This window comes from Nelusetta ayraudi, unplaced genomic scaffold, assembly GCF_046127955.1.
Source record: "Nelusetta ayraudi isolate G7.1 ecotype Tasmania unplaced genomic scaffold, CSIRO-AGI_Nayr_v1 ptg000031l, whole genome shotgun sequence".
NCBI classification, from domain to species: Eukaryota; Metazoa; Chordata; class Actinopteri; order Tetraodontiformes; family Monacanthidae; genus Nelusetta; species Nelusetta ayraudi.
This window is the reverse complement of record NW_027466081.1, coordinates 3,390,429-3,414,779: the sequence shown is the minus strand read 5'-3', so window position 1 is coordinate 3,414,779 and position 24,351 is coordinate 3,390,429. Positions and strand designations below refer to the sequence as shown.

The following is a 24,351-nucleotide window of genomic DNA, read 5'->3' as shown; positions in this document are numbered from 1 at the left end:
GGGCGAGCGCAGGGTTACTCCCTGGACAAGTTGCCAGTTCATCGCAGGGCCACATAGAAAGACCAACAAACATTCACCCATCCGCACTCACACACAAACCTACGGGCAATTTAGAGTTCCCAATTTGGCTCACGTGCATGTTTTTGGCCTGTGGGAGGAAGCCGGAGAACCCGGTGAGAGCCCACGCAGACCCAGAGAGAACATGCAAACTCCACACAGAAAGGTCTCAGGCCTGGAATTGAACCCACAACCTTCTTGCCCTGACTAAAGCCCCACGTGCCGCCATTATTTGAGTTAGTGCTACCATTTGGTCATGTGGACCCGGCCTGCCCATTCTCCTCTGACCCTTGGCATCAACAAGGCATTTTCATTCAATGCCGGAGGTTGTTGGATACTACAGTCCCAATGGTCTGAACCCCTACGGTTAAAGGTTCAAAGTCACCTGAATGAAGTCAACCTCAACACGCCTGCATTTCTAAAAGTATCGAAATGCTGGTTGTTCAGCTATTTTGCGTTAATATTTAGTTGAGCAGTTGCACCAGATAAAGTGGGTGGATATTATTTCCACCTTATTTCCACCTGGTAGGAAAGTAAAAACTCAAAACCGAGTGTTTTTCAGTGTTTTTAAAGGTTAATACTTCATTCCTTTATTACATATTAGATTATTTCTGATGATAGTAATGTGAATTTAACATTTGTGATCATGCAAATCCACTTTTCAAGACTTAACTGTGACCTAAATTATTTTTTAGATTGAAGTTTTCATGGTTCGTCATTGTCAGATCTCAGAATCACAACCACAACTATCACTCCCTTTAATGCAGGGTACATAAACAATAAAACACAGCAACGTATTGAAGCCAGTTAGAACTGTAACTTTCTGCAAGGACACAGCACGTCTCCCTCTGTCCTCCAGGGTGACCGCGGACAAATTCTCCCAGCCGGACGGCCACTTCAGACCGCGTTGCTTTGCTGTTGTCCAAAGCGTTTGATGTTCTATTTGCGGCCACACTTGAAAGACCTTTCTGTCACATTAATCAAGGCCCGCAGCGAATGCCTCGCAGGGTTTTCTGTCAATCCGAAGGCCCTCTGCCCACGTCAGCCACGATTTATTGGGAAGAAAAGCGGCTATATTTGTAGCCGCAACCTTTCGCCAGACCCCACCAGCTGATGTCAGTTAATTATTTGTCCCTTGAATCTAATACGTTTTTCCTGTGCCAAAACTGCGGGCATGGAGAATCGAGCTCTCCGCACCAGCACACGATCATTTGCAATGGCGGTCCGGATCGACAAAGCACACGCACGCAGACACGCACGCGCGCACGCACGAGCGCAAGCAGGTGCCGTCTCTACCCGCCGGTCAGTGTGCAAAATCAGACACTCCATCCATCTGCTGGTGTTATTCCCAGCGACCATGGTCACATTGCTATACAGTGGAGATTTTCCCACACAAACGTGTCAATCACGGCGCAGCGCCTCGATCTTTTTCATTCGATTCGGTGTCCCCACTTGGCTTTTCCCCCTCCGTCCTCATTTAACTTCACAGCACCCCCCCCCCCCCTTCAGGTTGACAGTGTTTATCTGTTTATGCCTTTTCCCCTCTGCTGCATTGACATGGCCGTAATGTCCCTAGGACACTGAGTGAAGTCTTTCAGGTCTGGCCTGCAATGCTCGCGGCTCTTAAAAAAAAAACAAAAAAAAAAAGAAGAAGCCAAAAAACAAAAAAAAAAAGAAGAAGCCAAAAAACAAAAACAAAAAAAGGGTTTAATGGGTTGGGTCACTAACAGATGTTAGTTGGGTCGCTAACCTCTGAGCTAAGAACTCCTTCCAGTGTGAAGATTTTAAGACAACTCCACTTTACCGTGTGCGTGTGTACATGAGCGCGTTTTTATGGTTTTTCTGTTTAATTTTTGGCAACACTAAATTAAATTTCTAAAAGTAATAGTAAAAAAAAAAAGTAGACAGAACCAAATTAGTTATTTTAGTTTTGCTACCAACATTTTTATGTTATTGTTCTGACTTCTTGTCTCCTTACTACACTGAGGACTACTGGTGTCAGTTGTCATTTTCTTACGTTTAATGACCTTTCTGTCGTACCTTACCATTGTTTTTCTGTTGCTGTGCATTTTTCACTTCCTCTGAACAGCCTGATGTGTCCTAATGCTGAGAAATTATAGCGCCACCTCTTGCTGTCTTTGGCGCTTGACTTCCCCAGCCGCGCTACATATCCAGTCGTATGTACATGAGACAAAAGAAAAGCCCATTAGAGGGATATTTTTTTCAATTCTGCATACGTGTGGACAAGGGCACTGTGAATTGTGCGTGGACAATTGCTGTTGTTGCTGCAGTGCATTTCCCATGGATGCTGGCTAATGGTGCAGCAGTCAGTGAGTGCACATAACTCTCCAGCAAAAAAAAAAAAAAATCAAAAGGTACTTTGTGCGAGCTGGGTGTAAAAAAAAAAGAGGGGGGGGGGGGGCGGAGAAAGTCCTCACATCTGCGTAGACAAATGCGTGATTTAGTGTTGTGAATTTCAGGGAGAAAATCCAGGAAAACTTGATAAACCACACAAATCCACCATAACCGCAGGCGGCCTCGGTAAACGAGAGCAGTTCCCCAATGAAGTGTGAGAAAAAGGGGCGAAAGAACGACTTTGTAATACCTTTAACGACACGGTTTACTCTAGGATGAGTATCGCCTTTCCTCGGAAATACTACGACGTCCCAAATGTGAGGCGGCATTTGTCTCATTTTGCACGCTGACTTATGTTTTGGTATCGCGCTGGAAATAGTTACGCTTGGATTTCATGATTTGCACAGCAGGCCTTTCGCACTGACCTTCCTCCATGTCCATTAAAACTATACTGCAGCCCCGTTGCATGTGTTTATTGGAAAGGCGAGAGGCGAGATTTTAAAAAGCTGTTAAAAAAAAGCTGTTTTATCTAATAAAATGTTTTTTTTTACCTTGTGAAGCCAGCCTTTCTTTTTTGGCAGGTTACTGCAGTTATTTTTAAATTTATAACTTTAACTTTATTTTAAATGTTGGATTAGCTTTGCTTTCATATAAGTTACATTGCATTCTTACAATGCAATAATGGAGCAAATGTTTTTAGAATATTATCTATTATCTTTTATCTATATTACCTATTCTTCTGCTTTGAATACTTTCAGGTATTTCAACATTTGAAGTTTACTCAAAACTTCAAATCAACATTAAAATTAAAACCCAAAGAATGATGTTAAATTTTAAATTTCACATATTCAACAATGAGGTGTAATTGTTGACAGCAATAATTATTGAAGGAGAAAAATGTACATACACATATGATGTAATTTACTGTTAGACATTTATTTACAGAAGTAATTATTTTTTTTGAATTAGTTTAAAAATCATAACAATGTAAAATTTAATTATTCAAAAATGAATTTAAGCCTGACAAATAAAATTGATAAAGAAAAATTGTTTTACCAAAATAGAAACACACTCCATTCATTTTTACTTTGAAAAAATGAAAAGAGATGTGTTTTTGCAGAAGAGGCATGGCAACGGAAACCTGTTATGCTGGCCTTTAAAGAAACCCATAAATAAAACATAATCCCAGTTGTTGGGTGACCCAGAACTCTTGGGTAACTCCCAGTAATGAATCAAACGGGTGACCTACAAGGCAGCTGATGCTCAGAACGTGTACAGTGTTCTCTGTTTTTAAGAAGTCAGAAAAGTAACAGGTGGTTCAATTACCCTGACATTAGCGGATTTCTGGGAAGACCCAGTGATCAGCCACTGGTCGCACCAGCTGGACGTCACCTGAACTCATCACTGATGGGACAGATCTTGACCAGCGCGACCTTGCTCTTTGGTTATACAACGGTGGCTCCGCGGGAGGCTGTGGAGAACTTCTCCGCCTTTCCTTTGACCTCGCTTCCCGCTAAAAAACACGGGCCACGATTTCTTGACGCTCTTCGCTTGGGGCGCATTGGGCAATTTCGCAGACCCTCAGTCTTGCTCGCCTCGGTTGAACTGCTCTTTGAGTGCAGGACGGCCGAAGCAGGGGCACCTCTGACTCCGCGGGAGCTTCCAGATGCCCCTTGGCACCGCGCGCGAAGACCTCTGCGGGGTTGCCCTTTAAGGCTGCGCAGCCGGTGGGAGCGAAGTTCAGGCCCCGGAGTCTCCACACGTGAACCTGTCACTCTTGCCATCGGTTCGACTTTGGCAGCGCTCAGGGCTGAGTGTGTACCGGGTGAGGGGGATTTAGAGCATTCGTTCTGCGCTGCCCCAGCACACACTCACATGTGTGCGGAAAGTCACCGAGGTCTTTCTGCTAATTATAGGCTGAAATCTGACAGAGAAAAATTAGAGGGAAAAGGGACAGCTGCAGGGTCTTGGTGGACGGCGGAGGGAAGAGGAGAAGGCCGAGGAGGGCTTCTTGATTTCGTCCTAAATCCTCAAACCCCCTTCCGCGGACCCTAAAAACAAAATTCAATCATCTCGGTGTCCTTCCTCGCTCTCTTATCCCCCTCAAATACCCATGAGCCCCTGCCGTCCCCGTGGACCTCTCAGACGAGGGGGTCAAAGGTCAGTCCCGGCAGATGATATCACCCTGGGTTTTCACAGGACGTCCCATCTTCTCCCTGAACTAATGCCATTTCCTTAGGGGAGCTTAGCCAGCAGCAAGAGAAGAACTCTGAGACCTCATCCTGTGTTCTTTCACCAACCTGTCTTGTCTCACACACACACACGCACATGCAAGCACACACACACACACACACACACACACACACACACACACACACACACACACACACACACACACTCATGTCATGACACGCACAATGGCAAAAAGACACTTCTTCTAATACATAATCAGTTCAGTAAAAGAGCAATTGAACAAATTGGATGGATTAATTGATAAAGAGCCGATGTACAACATTTACGGTAATTTGTTTTATTGTAAACATATTGTTTATGTATATACATATATGACTATTACGTATTGTAAATGTTATTTAATTTTTTTAAATTGCTTTCTGACAGAACAAGGGCACTTTATAAAGGTGTAGCATGTAAAAATAAGGGAAGGATGAAACTCATATATTGGAATTTCACTGATAGTTCAGTTCAGTTTAGTTTATTCGCTCATAATTGCACGTATACAAACAAACAGATAACAAAGGATACAGCAACAACAAAATTATATTGACCGAAAGGCTGAAGCTTAAGCTTATATGACCTCCCCTTTGTACATTTCATGTAAGCGGCTCATTTTATTTTTTAATTGTCCATACATGAACAACACATCAAAAACAAAAGGTTCTAAATCATTTCCATAAACAGGCTAATCATTCCCGAGTTTTATATTTCTTTAAAAAAATATATAAAAAACACAAAATGAACTACACGTTGAACAGAGCATAAATTGATAAATAATGCATTGGTTGGCTCCAAATAATCAGATTGATTCACAGTTTGTATAGCGTTCCTCTGTAGTATGTAAAGAGCATTAGTGTTAGTTTTGTATGTGTTTCCCCATATCTGCACACAGTAGGTAATGTATGGGACTATGAGAGAACAGTACAGTACATATAGTGACTTTTGATTCAAGATATGTTTAATTCTGTGTAATATTGCAATGGATAGACTACATAGAGTACATGATATGAGAGTTTAAATATGGACGTTTCTTTTCTGTACAATTTTGGAATTTCGAAAAAGATGAGCGTTCCCTTCATATAGTGAAACGAGGCTCAGTTTCCAGGCCCAGGTATTTTATTTTTTGCTCTCTCTCTCTGCTGTGTGATCGACAGCCGTCCAACAATCCTGGTGGCTTTGTGCCGGAGATCCTGAGGAGGCCGAGCAGGAGGCCCGTCAGTGCAGGAGACCCGGCCCTGCTCGGCTCATCAATAGCATTCACTGCTCCCAGGCTGTGTGACAGGTGCTCCGGGCCGAACCTCCTGGCCTGCCCCCCACCTCCCCACCCTCCAGCCTAAATCCTGCCAGTTTTATTGGGACTCCTGCGCACCCCCTACCCCTCCCCACTCCCTCCCTCACTTCATCCCTGCTTCCTCCTGGGAGCCGTCGGAGCGAGGCTCAGGTCTCCTCTGGCTCAAATTAAATGCCTGTGGTTAATTAGCTTAGGTTGCTATTACCAGCAGAGGTGGGAACCTTTAGCACGGCGTCCAGGCCTGGGAAACCCTCCGACTCTTTCAGCCTCCCTTGTGAAACACGGTATAATTTGTAGGTTCTTGGCGTGGCCCAGAACCTTTAACAGGACACACTTGATGGCTGGCAGGCAGCCTCCAACCTGAGTCTGCACTGAATGATGGAATTATACTCTTGACTCCCCCTAGTGGCTGATGCAGTAGAGACAATCTATCAAGAAAAAAAAAGTGGGAAGACAGGATTCAGGCTAGTTTTTACAATTAAAATGAATACATATGGTTTAGCATACATTGGTACTCGTATTGCATTTGTCTTTTATACAGTATGTTTTAGCTTCTGTAACTTTTAACCTTTTTAATCCCTACATCACTTCAGGGTCAGGCTTCTAGCTAAATTTGGTATATATTAAACAGAAAATTCTCATAGATTCAGTTGCCCTCAAGTTGGATTCTGACTACTGTGTGGTACGTTTTTGGACGCTGTGACACTCTCCTACTCGACAAGGCTTCAGCCTATTCTTTGCAGTTAAAGATTCATCTCTCAGACACGACTATCTTGTTCTCTCGTTTGTTATTTTATCCCATATTTAATTCATTATATTCTTCTATCTATGGCTGTTTCGAACTGATCTGAAGCAGAGAGGGATGGCAGTGGAGAGACGGGATGAGTGTCGGTGCAGGACTTCAAGTGTGTAGCCATTCCGGCTATACTGGACTTTCTTGTTACTAGAATCTCTCAGAATATGTTTGATGAGTTACGCTTGCTCTTTCAATATTTGCACAGATGAGTATGAATATGATTGTACTTCAATTACAGCTTCTTTGGTGAGTGCTTCGGGTCAGTGTTGTAGTCTTTATTTAATAACGACTTGATTTATATTGTGCCTTTATTGTGCTTACTGTATATTGCACATTCACACTGGTGGTGGTAAACTACACGCGTGTCGCCACGGCTGCCCTGGGACAGATTGACTTATTCTTTGATCTCACACTGAAATTAAATGCATGTCATTCATTCTGTTGTAAAACATAGGAATCAAACCTTCCAGGCATTTATATTGTCATTTCTATTTTCTCCTCAGCCGCACCACACATATCAAACTTACTTAGATTGTATTCACTTTTGCACTCTACATATCACAAGAGTAAATAGTTCCCCCTGTGTCATTTTGTGTTTATCACATTTCAAATATTTATAAAGTGACACTCCTTAATACCCCAAAATGTGAAATGCCTGCGTCTCCCTCCATTCCTCCTCAAAGTCTCGGGTTACTTTTTTAAAATACCTCCGGCTTCATCGACTCCCTTGATGGGAGCATCCACTGCTGCCATACGGCTGCGCTGGGCGAGAAGTTGTTAACACCGCTATTCCTAACCCAGATGAAGGCTGCTGGGCTGGTTGTTCACAGCCCAGAAGTCTCGGCGGCATCCTAAGGGACGAAAGCCAAGCGACTGTCACATGACTGGCGGCATTAACTCCTCACACCTGTGAGGAGGAACAAAATAGCCTTGCAGCGCCCGGCGGTTACAAATGAGGGGCGATAAGTCTTGTGACTTTGTGCTGATCAGCGTCATTCCGAACCGCTTACGTGTTTTTTTTTGTCTTGAGACACAAAGTTAAGAAGTAATTTATCATTTGAATTGATTTGATTCGATTTTTGTGGTCTGTTGCTTTGGATTTAACGTGGGTAAGAGTCAAAAAATTTAGGGGGGATGAAGCTCAGTGTAGAAAATTTAGTCCAGTTTCATGGGTTTTTTTCACGGGCCCAAAACCTGAGCGCTTGAGGGGGTCGGGAAAAGAAAGAAAATGAGCAGGTGTTTAGTCCCAAAGTATGTCAGAGACATCCGATTCGGCTTCTAAGTCTTCACCCAAATCCCAGATGACAGAGCAGCTCATCCAAATTGCCTCCCCCCTGTGACATCGTCGTCCGTGGTGTTCGCTGTGATGCCCTCAGCGCCACGCTGCTTCTCAAAGTCAAACAAGGACTTTGCTGCTTCTGCCTCTGCTGGATTCTAACCTACCAAGTTTTGTTTTTTTTTTAATTAATGTGACTTCTGCAGTCGTGTAAAATTGACATTAAACAAGGTGTATCAGTGTTAGTCTTGGCTGATTGCGCGGCCTGTGAAAGCCATCTTGTCACCAACGCTTTGGCTTTGAAGGAGTTTCCAGTATTCTGGGAAAAAATAATCCCGCCTGGGACGAAAGACTGGAGCCAGACGTAGAAATGGGACACGTCGAGTCCAAAAGATGTGGTGCCACCCATAAATTGAAGCCCCGATTAAAGATGCAATTTACTTTGCATTTCAGGAGGATAAAAAGTTTGACGTTTAATTGGACTGGATATATATATATTTCTTGCCTTTTTGCTGGATGGCTTTTAGTCGGATTTTATATTACGCTGCTTAGAAGTGAAGCAGAATTTACGAGAGCATTTATTTTAATGGTTTAGTTGTCTCGAGGAAGGGCTTATACAGGACCGTGAAGCTTTGAAAGGCCTCAGCATTCACCGCACTGACGCGCTGGGCTTTTGAGTGTTATGATGCCAGTTGTTTTACGACGTGTTTGGTTTTATCCTGTACCAAGTCTGGGTTCCCGAGAATCAACGCAACCTCTTTTATTCATGATTACAGATAATTCTATCCATATATTTCACCAAAAGAACAGGCTGTGGCATCTGCTGTCTTTTCTTTTCTTCTCCTCCACGCAGTGAAGGAGTGTGAGAAGCGCTTTTGCATGCGTGTTGCCCAACGCACGTTTCTGAGTGCATTCCTGATTGGGCTAGTATGTGTCTACATTGCGTTGGCAACATGTGTGACTGCGTGTGAGAGGTGCTGAGCTCTCCTCAGCTCATTAGGGCCTGGTGAAGCCATGTAGCGACCGGGTCAGTGGCTTCGTGCTTTTGACAGTATTGTCACTGCAGTCTTTGGTTGAAGGCCAAAAACTACATGGATTGGTGTAGAAAAAAAGACGTCATGACTTATTTAGAAGTTTAAAGGTCATTTAGTTATTTTAAGCCAACTGAATCTGACTTGCTACTGTTGTTAAACAAGAAATACACCCAGGTGTTTGTTTTTCTTTATCACTCTTTCCTGCTGTTGGGCCAAAACAAAGTTATTGGCAAATTGTTCTGAAAATCTAAAATCCAAACTTTTCAGTAAATTAGGGATGTTTTCCGTGTAAAAAGTCACGGCACGTTAGGGCCCCACAGGCAGTCACTACATTTGTGAAGTAAACATAGTGAAAACATAGTGCTAATACTCTATAATTAGGAGAATGGTTGCGTTTAAAGCAGATTTATTTGTTTAAATAAACAAACTCCATTTAATACACTGACAAACTCACTTTACAAGCCCCCCAGTCCTCTTAATCCTGTGTCAATGTCATGCCAACTCTTATGGTCCGTTGAGTCGCACACACACACACACACACACAAAAGCATCCAAAAAGTATTGCATTGTCTTTCTCATTTTCCACTTTTTTGAGGTGTTTTTTTCTTTCTTTCTCATTCTCTACCTTCTTTTTTGAAAGCAAGGTATTTGTGTTTGTTTAATTTTTTTAACTAAATAAAAAAATATATTGATAAATAATTTTCAAAACAATAATTTTCGCGCTTTTTATTTATTCATTTATTTATTTATTTACTTAAGTTAGTCATCAGTCTCAGATCCTCATTTGCAAATCTGGAACAGAAAACGTTGTATTTAGCCCTGTGTTTACAGCTTCAAATAAAAACTGATTATTTTTCAGCCCTTCCAAAAAAATAGGTGGTCTCAGGTGGCAGAGTCGTAAGCAGCAGGCAGAGGTGTAAGAGGTATCCGAGTCCTTTGTGACATCAAACAGCACTGCTTTCCAGAACTGTGCGCTTTAGCACACACTTTCTAAAACAGGGGTCGGCAACTTCACTATCAAAAGAGCCATCTTGCCCCATCCAAAAATAAAGTATTCCGTTGGAAATGAAATGTCCGGTGATTGACGTTTGCACCAAAGTTACAATATCTGACGATCTAGATCGCAAAATGTGGCAGGGTTACTAGTGCAGTCTGTGCTTCTGACTCATCGGGTGTTTTTGCGCCTGCATATCATTAGCGCAAAAACCTTTGTGGATACGACGCAAAGATGGCAGAGACGGTAAGTAAGTAAAACCACAGCGCCACATAATGGCTGGCGTAAGTACTTTCCAGCTTTGCCGTGTACATGTGGATATTTTTGGAGACGGCTTCGTGTAAACTCTTTTTTTCATGCAAATGCTTTTCTTAACACGCTCAGTTTCAGAAAATGTCCTCTCTTTGTAAACAGGGTTACAAAAATGGCTAAAATATTTCCATGTTATTAGGTTGTTGTTGTTTTTTCAACGCTAAAGGGAGCCACTGCAGAGGTGCAGAAGAGCCGCAGGTGGCCGACCCCTGTTCTAAAAGGTGGTCATAACCGGTCATTGACAGTGTAGTGTCCGACTATTGTGGGGAATCAGCATGACGGTCAATTTTGCTTCATATGGGACTGTAAACTTAGTGCAAGCAGAAGCAATAATGGCACAATCTCTTTAAAAAAAAAAAAAAAAAAAAAAAAAAAAAATCAAGTGCTAATCTAGTGATTTTAGAGATTTTAGTCTTTGCACCGGCCAGACAAACTGTCCTCACATCAGCTGCTAATGCTAAGAGAGGGAGCAGATGATTCTTTGTCAGCTTGCGGGGGATTAGTGGGTGCTAGTTATATCCATAATCACACGCTCACTCACACTAACACGTTCTCTCAAACCCACATTTGCTCCCAAGCATTTGGTACACTTGTGCATTCTCTTAAACACAGGGGCTAGCACATGCTGTCGCGTACATGCTCGCGCTCGCGCACAGTCACACACACACACACTCACACACACGCACATGCACACTCACGGAAGTGTGAGAGGTTGGCGGGTAGGCCGGGTTGTGAGCGCCGCGGGGCCACATGCTGGTCGGAGGGAGATTTGAGAGGGCTTATCTGAGGATACATAGAGCGGCAGACTGCAGCTGTGCTGAAATGATTTATATCGGCAGAAACTGACACACTTTTTGAAGCCGTGCGCTCACAGACATGCGCACGGGTCGTGTGAAACACTGTAGTGTGTGTGTGTTTCTTTTTTTTTTTTTTTCCCAGTCAAATTTGCCACGGCACGAAAACCCGACCGCAAAGCCAATTTGCACATTTGTATGTGACGGAGCCTCGAAAGATGTGAGCGAGACGATCAGCCTTTGTTTCGTCACAGTGTGTGCAAGAGAAGCGCTCGCTGTACGGCCATTGTGTCTGCAGATGTTCGCTTGTTCAAATTTCAAAGGCTAATCAAAAAAATAAAAAATAAGCAGAACCTTACCAGGCAGCTGGATCGAGCTTGAGATTTCTAGCCCGAATTCTAACGTCTTGAAAAAAAAACCAATCTTAATATTCTCAGCTGGTTGGCGTCAGACCAGTGTCCTTTGAGGGAGAAACAGGTGGAACTACAGCCGGGGTTCAGGCACGACCGAATCGGGGAGCTGCTGCTAGCTCGTAAACAATGGCCATGGCAGCGCAGCCGCAGCTGTACAGTCGGCTTTATCATTGTGGAGCAAGGTTTTGTTGTGTTAGGGCAAAGACGACAAAGAGATGTTAAAAAAAAGATAAACATTTTGGGGTAATATTTCCTTCTGTGTGAACAAAATGAAAAGTTACCAAAAAAAAAGCATTTTTCCTTTTTTGGTAACTTTTGGAAAAGTCCAAGAGAGAAAAGTCCAAAGCATTCTTTTCCATTTTCCATCCGTACTTTTTTGAAATGGCTCTCAACTAGACTCAAAGAAACAGCTTTTAAAAATTCTCTTCAGAATATTTTCTAAAGATGTCTGAGTTGGTAACAAGCTGCCTTTGACATCTCAAACTCGTGACTGTCCTGTATTCCCACTGATGATTTATGTTCACAGGCTGCATTTTATTGCTCTGACCCCCTAATACATTCACTGCAATAATTTCACCTTAGCTAACATTATGACCCCCCCAAAAAATTAGCTATTGTAAAACGAATCAGCGGGGGGGAACCCACTGTTTACTCCTGTCCCTTTAAGTATCTCACATTCTGATAAAGTCCAGATGAGACCCAAGACTTTTTCCATGGAAATGCAGCCACATGTCTTGTTTTTTCACAGATTTATACCCCGTTTTATGGTGCATTTTTGTTTTCTCCTGACCTCACCCGAACCAGGGTAGAGCCCCTGCAGGCCAGAAAAACCAGACAGTGCGTGGCGAAAGAGAAACAGTGCAATCTTGTGCAAATAAGCTGCACTGAGACGACACAAGACGATTCAGCGTCTCACAAAAGAGTTTCTTTCTTTATTCTTTTTCTGTAACCTTAGCTCTCCGTACTTATCAAGGATCGGCCTTTCACCGGAGATATGCTGTGGAATTTATTCAGCGGCCCCGCATTCCGTCCTAATGTCAGATGTGTGTAATGAATGCCTGGACAGACAGGACAGAAGGCCTGAACAGCCGGTCAGCCTGGACGTCCTGGCAGAGGCCGCACAGGGAGCTCCGCTGCGCTGATGCTGTCAGCACTCCGGGATCTGACATGTTCGCAACACTTTCACACCGCATCACACACTTTCTCAGATGCCCACGTGTCATTTTGTTAGAGGCCTTTCGCCAGCTCGCCCAACAACACGCCCGACACTCAGCAGTGTGCTCGGGCCACGCAAAACAGCGAAAAAAAAACCCTGGCGGAAAACTGTTGGACGTGATAGCATTTTTCTACGAATTTGTTCATATTGGGCTGATGCAAGCGGTAGATATGATTCATAATGTTTATAAAAACAAGGGAGGACAAATACATTTTATTTGTTCTGATGCTTGGTAACTTTTAACAATGTAAAGTCCAATATTTTCCATAAAATGAAGCAGTCTCACATAGTTATCTGAGAAAAAGCTCTCCTGATCTCAGGAAACCATTCATTATTATTGTTATAGACCTCTCTTAGCAGCCTTCTCCATTAACGCTGGTCTTTGGCGTTAGCCTCTTGCTTTAAGTGGTACTTCGGTTGACCTTCCTTCCACGTGTTTGGGAAGTGGTGTAAAGTATAACAAGGCGTACTCAGTGGGCACAACAGAATAGAGAAGACCTTTCTGAAGGCGTTGTGACCAACCTGGAAAGGCATCAGTGGGGTAGTAAAACCCTTTGTGATGTCCCAAAGGGTTTATTTGCCAACCAAGCAAAAGAAGCTGAGGAGTTTTCATGCTTCTGCAGTTTATCAGCAAAACAAATTGAATTTTTTATTAAGATTGTATAGTGATCGTAAAGTAAAGAAATCCTAATGTGTTAGTCTGTTACATGCAACTCATTCAGTGCGCTTAAAGGTCCAGTGTGTAAAATTTGGCTTTATTTATGACTTTTATATTTGTGAAAGCTTAACATGCTGCCCATAAATACATTGATAAAAGTGTATGTTCGCAGCACAATGAAAGTCATTTGGTTTTCCTACCCTTAGAGCAGTTTTCATATATGTATGTATGTATATACATATATGTCCTATTCGATCAACAAACATCACCAATGTCTGACACCTGAAACCACAAGGATGATATTTTGTCTTCCCTCACACTCTCATCCCCTCCCTGCATGAACTGATGCTCCGATAGGTGGAGCGATAATTTGCCATGATGACTTTGCCGCCAACGCCGCCCTCTCCTCCCTCTCTCACTAGGGATTAATTCTTCCTCTTGCATTTCACTTAGTATGCACATATTTGGCACAAGAATATCCACCAGCAGGCTGAATATGACTACCAGCTGCAAGCTTTCTGCATGAAGGCATGCAGTATGAATAACTGTGTGAAGTAATTACACATATAGGTTACAATAGCTTTCACAACTTAAATTAAATTTAAGAAGAATGAATTGGAAAGAGGATGTTTGAAAGCTAAACTGTTACTGTATTTAAAACTATATCAATTTATCAACACTGTTGTTACTATGCAAATGTCAACATGTGCTGTATCTAAAGCAGAAGGCAACGTTGTTCTTCTATATATCAAATAAATGGATAATAACAATTATTGTATCATTTAAAAGCATTCTTCAAGGTCTCAATGATCATTTCACTATTTTTTTCCTGACATTATTGTCTTTCCGGCCTCTGAAAGTAGTGAAACTCATACTTTAATTCCGCTTACTCTGCTTTGCTGTTCAGGAAATCGGCCCTTTGTGATGTCACTGATATCTTACCCAGGTTTGTCGCGAAACCCCTCAGCCAGTTGGAATGTAAACAAAATGGAAGGTCAGCAAAACATTTTGCTTTTTCTTCAGCAAACAGTTTTTGCAGGACTGTGAAATGTCAGTGTTTAACTTGTGGCTGATGAATATTCTGAGGCTGTGACACTGGAGTCTAGGATGGAGATCTTATTATGGGCCTGTGATTAGTTGCGTCCCTCGTGTCCTTCTTTTGCGTGAATGCCGGATCAGTTTATAAAACAGAAATTAAAGATTAAGGCAAGATGAATTGTACACAATAAGCTTGTCTTCACAATAAATGGATGACCATAGGTACTCTAATCTCCAAAGGGGAAATTAAAATATCAGACACGTGTAAATATATATCGGACATGAAAGAAAACAATACAACAAATAATTACAAAATAAGAGCACTTATAACAATAGAAGTTCAGCAGTGGACTTTTTGCTACACTGTGTTTATTACCCAGCTCTTTCAAAAGAACCCCCCCACCCCCCCATCATCACCAAACCCTTGGAGCCCTGCTGCTGCAGTGAAGACCCTCCTCCTTGCACATGGTCCGAATTACCTTTCTGTGTCTCTGGCTTCCCCTGAGAGCTGCGGTGAGCCGTGCGCAGGTTTTGTGTGGTCCCGAACTCCTTACTGACACCCCCTCCTACGCCCACCTCCCTCTGTCTGTGTCCTCTCACACAGCAGCCTTCACTCTCGCTCTCTCGGTCGTCATCGCGTACTGTCACTGACTCTGCGTTGTTTTGCCGTCGTTCTCACGCCCCTCCATTACCTCACCCTCATCCGGGCCGAGGAGACACAGTTTTAAAATATTTATTTTGACAGATTATCAAAGGGGATGCAACGTAGAAACACGATAGCGGCCCTTGCTTTTGGCTCCGACACCGCAACGGTTTGTCTTTCTGCAAGAAGAGACGGAACTTCTCTGACTTGCGGAGGAAAAGAAAGGCAAAGAGAGGGAAGAGCCCTTTGATGACGGTGATGTACTTCCAGTGAGGAATGTGAGCGTCTGAGGCTGGACTGCGGCACATGTCCACCACCTGTTCTCAGCAACAGACCCAACCTGGAGTCTCAAAAATATTCCCTCAAAGGCTCCTCTGTGTCTGCGCGTAGCACGTTTTGTTCCCCGTTTCTTAATAAGGGCAGGTTGAAATAATCAAACCCATCTTTGGTTAAGGTGATGCAATTTGTTTCTATTACGAAATTCTCAGAATAAAATATGTCATGAAAACAAGGAAAATGGGTTTTGTCCAATGCCGTGAAATCAGCAAAGTTAAAATTTATGTGCATTTTTTTTGTTATTTCGTTAACATTAACAAGTTTTTACTCCATATGTTTGATAAAGCAAATCTATTTCCTGATATAGTATATTCCAGCTCAATTTTTTTTTTTGAACGTACACATATTTTTCACTTATTCATACTCCTACTACTAATAATACATTGTAGTGTTTTGTTGCTTGTTTTGTAACTACTGTGTAATTATCCTGATTGATTTATCTTGCGCGGCCCGGATGACGATATATGATACTGCATCATCTGTGGTGACACACAGTTGCGCTTTAATTTTATGTAATTAACTTTATTACATTACATGCTAAGTCCTGACAAGTCAATTGCAGCTCATGTTTCCGCCAAATTCGAGCTGCGGTCGAAAAAAGAAAATTGTGTTAACAAGTGCTGGCCGCCTCATGCAGCTTGCCTTTCATCCCTCAGCTCTTGTCAACGCACTTTACAGACCTACAAAAGCTGATCTGTGGGAGAGCGTGGCGGTGCGCACAGTGACTGGGCTTTTAATAGGTGTGAGCCTGACTTGCTCCTTTTACTGTAAATTTTTTGCAATGTGACGGACGCCATTGAGCACAAATCCCCAAACGGTCAGTCCTAGTTTTGTGACGTTGCAGTGTGAAATCTTTTGAGTTTAGTTCCTTGGTAAGCACGTTTTACAGTCATCTGCACTGATGACAGCAGTTCTGACTCCTTGCAGATCCATATTGAAAAGCTCCAGTCTGGCTCTTCGCAGCCAGTTGGAAGTCTTAGCCTCTTACCGTCTTTGTTATATTCATTTAAAAAACTGTAATTGTAAAAATCTGTTCATGGAAGTTTCCTTGTATTTAAAATAAGAAATCATGCAGTAAAGAATTCATGAGATGTACCTAAATCCTTGAGTATTTCATTCATTCATTCATTCATTTGCCAAAAACAGCATTGCGAAAGCCTCAAAACTACAATCAGGATGGTAAAGCTAAAATACTATGAAAAAAAGTTCAATTCTATTTCTTGAACATAAAACAACATTATGTCCTGAATTTCTGCTTTTAATACAACAGTAACACTTGAATTATTGGCAGTGCAACATCTTTCATGGGTACTTTCCTACTCTGCAGATGAGACGGACAAGACTGGAAAACACAAATACTACGTAAACACTTTTTTTTATTGGAAAAATAAATTAGTAATGGAAAGAGGCAGGAGCTGAGGACAGAGTTTGTGACATTAGCTGCGTTTCCATTACCCCTAGAATTGGGCAAAACTTAAATATCCAAATAAAAAACTGGCAATGGAAACACCTAAATTTCGAAAAACCTCTCAAATATCGCTAAAAGGTTTTTACGCTCTCATGAGGGTTTTTTTTCCAGACGTATTGCTATAGAGGTATAAAGCAAAGGTGTCATGGAAACACTTTTTTTTTCTTTCGCATTTACGCATCCCCAGACGGGGTCACATGACCAGTTCACTTCAAGTGAAGATGGCGCATTATGTTTGGACGGAGGAGGAGACTGAATATTTTTTACAAGTCATCAAAGCGAAAAACATAACAACCGTTCTTGACAGGAAACAAACGCAAACAAACGAGACGAGATTTTACGAGAATTACGGGTTATGCGCTTTACACCATTCAATGGAAACACCTGAAAATCGCAATTGAATTTTCTCGAAATTTTAGAAATATCGCTTTTATTTTGCGAAAAACTGTAGTGGAAACCCAGCTATTATCAGGCTTGCTTTCTTGAATAGCCATCTTCTTTCCTAATGTTTCCCATTGGCTCTGCCCCATATGGACAAAAATGTACCTGCAGATCAATAACTCAAACTTTTATTATCTGTATTTATGTTGCTTCTTCTCTTCTGCAGACTGAGTTGTACTATGAATATAAGTCAGCAGAAACACCTCCATCACAAGAGGCCATATTCTCAAGCCTATTTTCCATGTTGTTGTAGAAACACAATAACGTCCAATATTTTTGGAGCACCAGACTGTGTCGGCCACATGTGTCCGTGCCACTGCTAATACTTCTACTTCTCCCCCCGTCCTGTCCTTCCCACCTTGGCTGTGCGCTTTTTATGAGAAAAGTGATTAATGATTTCTCTCCCCGCCTCACTTAAAGGGAGTACGGCTTTATTTTCACTCCGGGGCCAAAGTGTACGCTAGCCTCATCGCCAGGGAGCCGGCCAACATGTAACCTGGTCCGTCTTTGATGGGTCGCTGTTGGCTGTCTCACAGTGGCCGAATATAAACCTACGAGCTGAGACGCTCCTCTGCGACTCTCGCTTGGTCAAATTAAAATAAGGCGAAGCTCATAAGAGAGATGTCAGGATGCGTTCGCCAGCTGCGACTGCAGATAGAGCCGACGTCAGCAGTGAACTAAGGCCGTTCCTTGACTCAATGTGTGTTTCGTCTTCCTGCGGTCTGTTGGCTTATTTGTTCTCAAGATGCCAGCATAAAATTCGCTATTGCCAATGAAGTATTTTACCTGTCTTTTTTTGGAACCAAAACAAATGATCTGCATGAACTAATCTCACATGGGTAATTGGGACACATTGTGCAATCATTGCACCTGATCAAGCTTTTCAAAGTTTGCCTGCAAACAAAATGATTCCAATTTCTGAGGTAACGGTGTGAGTGTTACCCCTGGATCTTTGCTGTATTTTCCTTTGTGAGCATGCAGCATGTGCGTGTCAGCGGTAAAGTTATAGGGTTCACCGGGGGGTTTCGGCTCAATGTCTCCCCTAGAATGTATTTGCATGTGTATTGCAAGGTCAGGAGAGATGTTTTTCTCTCTGGCCGTGTCCCTGAGGTGGCCAGAGAGATTAGCCTGCCATATATCACCTGTCAGACAATTTAAAAGACCGGTGAGAGGCATTCTGAGAGCCGAAGCAACCCTCAGGACAAAAGTGCCATCTTTAAATCTAAACTGCGTGCTGATGTGTTTGGTAATGGAAAATTCAGTGGAGCCATAATAAGCAAAGTTCACTTTATTAGTGTTTTATAACAATATTACGTATCTCTTTTGATGCCAGTAAATTCTTCAGGAATAAGGAAGTTATCCTGTGCTGCTTTTGCTAGCGCAACGTGTACATACCTATTGGCTCAATGTGACTTTGGGCTTGTTAAATGACAATAACATTTTTCTGAACTTTACTTGACTTTGGCGATAAAGCTAGCTTAGTGGTCAATTTCCAAATTTCTTTGGAAGAACAAACATACAAAACAACAACAAACCCCAATTCAATGTTGCTTTTGTCGAAGATGATGGGGGATCCACCCTTTGTTCGCGTGAAACAAAGAAGTGAAAACTGGGAACATGGTGATGAAGGGCAGCAAAGTTGCGTGGAAGACAGACAAGGAAAATGAGAGCGGAAACCTCGCTCTGAAGGAAAAAGGAACCCAGTAATAATTTCAGATGTCCACCAGGGGAATTTGATGACTTCCACAGATACAAGACGCATGCAGCTTCACCGCGCCCACCCCGCCGTCCCCCCCAACCCAACTCGTCCCATCCTCCCCTCCTCCTCCTCCTCTTCCTCCCTTCTCCTCCAGTCCAGTCCCTCTGTGTTCCTTCATGAATGGCGATGATGTCAGATCCAGTATTTCACAGCCCGAATCGGGGCGTTGACATGGACAATTTGGCCGGTGGGTTCTCCCCAGCATTGGACATGGTGTTACGATTACACGCTCCACTGCAGGTCCGACATGCCACGGATGAAGGGGTGGTGTGTGTGTGTGTGTGAGCAGAGGAGTTGATGGGTCGTTGGACTTTTTAAAGAACTCTGTGAAGAGTCCCGCTCGGGAGAGCTGATAGAAACCCAGAAACACGGCGAGGCTGAAGATGATTCCCGGAAATATTCTCATTCCGCCTTCCCAGCCGTGACGGCCCTCGCCTTGCTTTTGTTTCCAAACGCCCTCCCACACATGATCATAAAGCAGAAGAAGGATTTCTGGAGCGCCCTTCAGAGTATATATCATTTAGAATCGAGAGAATTATGTCAAAATATTTATCCCCTTGTGTTTGTTGTCTTTTTAAAAATATTTTTATAGCCCAGTTTGGATTTCATGGCCGCAGCAGGTGAAAACAGCCGAGCGCAGGGTACAATGACAGGGGGGGAGAGAGTTAGGAGTCACAAGCCAGCTGGAACACCAGGGAAGGCCTTGAGGTGGAGACTACGCAGAGCCAGCAGCCAAGAAGACCTCCAGGAAACCCTGCGGAGCGGGACATCCGATATGGAATATCTGAGTGTGATGAGGGGAGCTGTCCTCCCGCGTTCGAAGCTATCTGTCTTTCAAATCATACGACCATTCCCGGCGATAAGATGGAATCAAATTGGGTAATGTCAGCAGAGTGCAGAGGGTTTTAAAAGTGAAGTACCTACTAACCCTGACAAGCCAGGTGGAGCATTTCCTCGTTTCTTTTTTTTACGTCAAAATCGTATACAGGGTCTCCGTTGGCGCCAAAGCCAAGTCAGTCCGTGCAATTCCATTAAAAGGAATTTCAAGTGACTTTCTGAAAACTTCACAACTTCTCATAATGCACTGATTCAGAGAGAATTTCACAGCAGTACAACCAAAAATAAACATGTACCTGAAATACAACTCAATTTAAATGGTTTAAGTAGACAATGAATGAATGAATGAATATGAAGACATAAAGGCTAAAAGAAATAATATTTTCCTGCCTCAAAACAAAGGGTCTTGAGTAACAGGCACACTGAATATTCAGTTAGTAGGTTTTGTTCGCAGTTACATGTACACAGCTTGACTGGCGAAACTGACCATTGACAATTTTTTTTTCTGTGCATATACCTGGTCATAAGTATACGTGTTTTTCAGGACATAAAATGTCACTCTGATAGCTCGAAGTTTCCAAAAAATAAAGCTCAAAACTGAAAAACAAAACAAAAAAAAATCGAAGTCGAGAACATCAGAGCCAAACTGCTCTGAGCCAAGTAAGAGTTGGGAAAAAAAAGAGTCTTTCAGGGGGAAAATCTGTTTGTCTTGGGTTCACAAACATGACTTGAAGTCGACCTCGGCTGTCAGCAGACAGTAAATAAGGAGGAAGTAGCACGTGTTGAGCAGACTGTCATCGTGTCAAGAAATCACTCGGTCTTGCTCTCTATCCTCCTCTGTCTGTTGTCTTTGTTCTTTACAAGAACTCGTAAAATGTAAACCTTGTTCGTTCGACCTCTTTTTGTGAAAATGCTGTTGCGTTGCAATTCCATACAGGTCATCAACCAAACAACAGAGCAACAAAGCTTGGAGCCTTAAAGTAGCAGAAATAATTGTCATTGTTCAATAATTTATTTTAAATGATCATTTATTTCATTCTCAAGTATTTATTTTGCCAGCCTGCTCTTCTCTGAATTGATTTGTACGTATAAGGTCTTCAGTGAAATTCTGTTTCCTGTGAAACGGTCAGCTTGCCCTCGAACTTTGTGCACCTTGGATCAAACTATCGTTCCTCTTGTGACACTGTTTTGTGTTTTGCCTCTACATTTATCGAATTTATCTAATACCTTTGTCAAATCTTTGGATGCCAACGTTGCGTTGCATTACGCAAATGTAGTGTCAATATACGAGATACCAGTCTCCCAGTTTGTCTGTCCTTGAATGTGAGACATACCTTGTATGTAGCCCTTCTTTACCTTCTCCATCTAATTCTAGTAGCCTTACATTTTCACCAAACCTAACGCGTTAGCCCCACAACTCAAAAATAATCTGGCCCACAGAAATGGCTGCCATACTTCATTCACAGGAATTTGGCAGTGACAGCCCTCTCCCCATGGAGGAATAAACATGGAGTTCTCACTCACCACGTCCTGCTACTCTCACACATCTTCACCCGGTGGGTCCGACACTTCCGCTGCACATTAGACAGCGACCCTGCTTAAGGTGTGTACTGACAGGGATAGATGATTTTAGAGGACGTGGCGCTTAGGCAGACGTCAGTTGGCAATCGTCGAGAGTTGTGCTTTTTCCTACCATTGTATCGATAACCAACCATATATGGATTTGCATATTATTTACATATCATCTTACTTATTTAAGAAGCCTTACAGTTTTGTTGTACACAACGCGCAGCATTGTCAATGTCCAAGGTCTGATGTGAAATTCATAAATGTTTTACGACATGAGAAGCGTTTCAAATTGTCGCATTCAAAAGTGTCTAAAAAAGACAAGTTTTTAGAGGAAGGGCCACAAACTGCATACTGTTGCCAGAAATGCACAGTCAGCAATGTTTCATGGTCTGGTCAAGATTTGGTAACATTTGCTTGCTACCGAACCTTTGTAACTGCTAGCTAGCTAACATGCTCCTATTTACAATAGCCCATTTTATTTAAGCCTACACAGAGTGGTGGCCTTGTGCTTTATGTGTGAAGATTGTTGTCCTTAGAACATCATGCCTCAGGGCAAGTTGTGATTCGGATTCATAAATTTGTAATGTAATGTTGTAGTATAATATTAATAGAGGAATAACTTCTTCTTTTTCTTCTTCTTCCTCTAGTACTACCACTTAAAGTAGTAGTAGTAGTATTAGTAGTAGTAGAATAAATCCCAATTTGTAAATATTGGCATTGCACAAATGCAAAACTGAAAAAAAAAAAAAAAAAAAAAAATGCAATTTCCTTGAATGGCTACATGTTCCAAACAAGTTAACTTAAAGTTCTTTAATTAAAATTTGTTTGCATTTATTGTGAGAGGAAATTGTTTTTCCAAATTTGGACAAAATACATCCAATAGTAATTTGAACAAGTCTCTTAAGTTTGTCATTTGTTTGTCACTTTTTTTTTTTTTTTTTTTTAAGCTTTAGCTAACACTCAAAATTCACATTAAAGTAGTGGTCCAAAAGCTTAACTGCTAGCTAATAGATTAAACAAAAGCGCTAGTTTGTTTTTAGTTTTAAAGCCACACATCCGTGTTCTACATTTACAAACTCTCACACCTCCGCATACTTGTCTGCTTTCAGACAGCATGTCTTCCTGCTTGTGTTTCATCCGTCTGCCAGCCAGCCTGCCTCCTGCTGCTTGGTTGTAAACTGGCCTAATACATTTAGCATGCTTTGCGATCATGTCACTACCTCTGGTCAAGGCCACTCACTGTTATCGTATCAGCACGAGGGCTCCGAAGCCGCCATCCTCACCTGTTTTTATTACTTTATGTATGTAGAGCTGTGGCCTGATTTCATAACCCGCTTCTTTCTTTGATTCTTCTTTTTCCTTTCACATCACAAGACCGTGACATTATTGCTCAAACAGCACTGCGACCAACTCAATATCAACCATGTTGAGGTTTTTTTCTTGTTTCAGTGCAATTATTTCCACTTTGTTAGATTGCTTCTATTTTTCCTCCCACTACTCTTGAGGCTAACTTCAACACAGAATCTCTGGGTCTTTGAGGTTCGCTTCAGCCAATAAGATTTTCAGCCTCCAGACCAGCCCTGCCCGTGAGATGGTTCTTAAGTTCCAATCTAAATGAAATTCAATCTGCTCCTTACATACATGCACATGCCAGCTGGAGTCAGGGCCAGTCGGCCCAACAAATAGACTTCCCAGTACACTGAACTCCCCTGAAGAAAGCTGCAGAGAATAAATCTCCTACGATATATAATGGTTGTACACCAGAGAGCAATCAAAGTGTTGGCTCACTTCCTACTGCCTCTCTCCTCAGTTCCCTACCCTCTTCAGCTCCTTATCATCTCATTGCCAAGCCTTGCTGGATACTAACCTGCCGTAGATCAAATCCTGCGTGACTGTGTGGGAAACGGTTCAATTCCAGATTCACCCACCCCCAACAGAAAGTAATGATCTGATTGGGTTTTAAGTTTAGCATTAAACCTGTGTGACTTGCTCCATGTGCTGCTGAGAGTATGCCATATGTCCTGAGAGGGAAAAAACAATTTACAACTGCTAGAATGCTGCCTCAGTATCACACAGTGTATTTAAAAAACAATTATAAGGAAATTTGCTTCACATTTTATTCATGACTTTGATTTAGGACATTTATTTAGGACATAATACAGTTCACTGAAAGCTTATTTGTCATACTGGTTCTGTTTATGCCTTAATGGTATACTACTTTGATGCCATGTGGCGAAGCTGCTGGACAGCATGATACCAGACACATGGATGTTATCTACAGTTAAGTTGGTTCATGCAAGGATCCAGTTACTAAGCAGAAAATCAAGATTTATTTTTATTTTCTACATCATAGTAGTTTGAATACTGTTTTTCCCCAAATAAATACTGAGGTGCTTAACTGTCCCCGTTTTTTATATCAATAGCAGTAACTATATTCAAAGATGTTGGCATGGTGTACTTTAGTTGCCTCTAATTTTATGGTTTTTCAACTACCTGAAGCAGTAAGCTAGCTGTCGGCATAGCACCAGGCCAAGCTCAGAGAGGAACACTTTTCTCATGGGAGAACTCAGCATCTTCTTTCCATTTATCACCCTTTCCTTACGGAAGCAAAGCACAGAGATATAGCCAGAGGGGTCAAAGATATACTACCCTGTGTTTGCAGATAGGCATGTTGCTTCCTCCTTTAACGTTTACACTGTCCTAGTGGGGCCTGGGGTCATCATGGGGAAAGTCCTGGGGATGGTCCCACAGGGGGCTCAGGAGGGGTAATGGTAGCACCTTTTAACTTATGTTCTATTTTATGCCAAGGACATTGTGTACGTAGTTTAA

The 24,351-nt window shown here is 42.3% G+C and overlaps 1 long non-coding RNA gene across 1 annotated transcript in view; it reads left to right on the top strand.

Annotated features, from left to right (window-relative positions):
- LOC142891394 (uncharacterized) overlaps nt 1-24,351 on the top strand; it is a 90,836-nt gene that overhangs the window by 19,079 nt on the left and 47,406 nt on the right. The gene's annotated exons all lie outside the window — the stretch shown is intronic.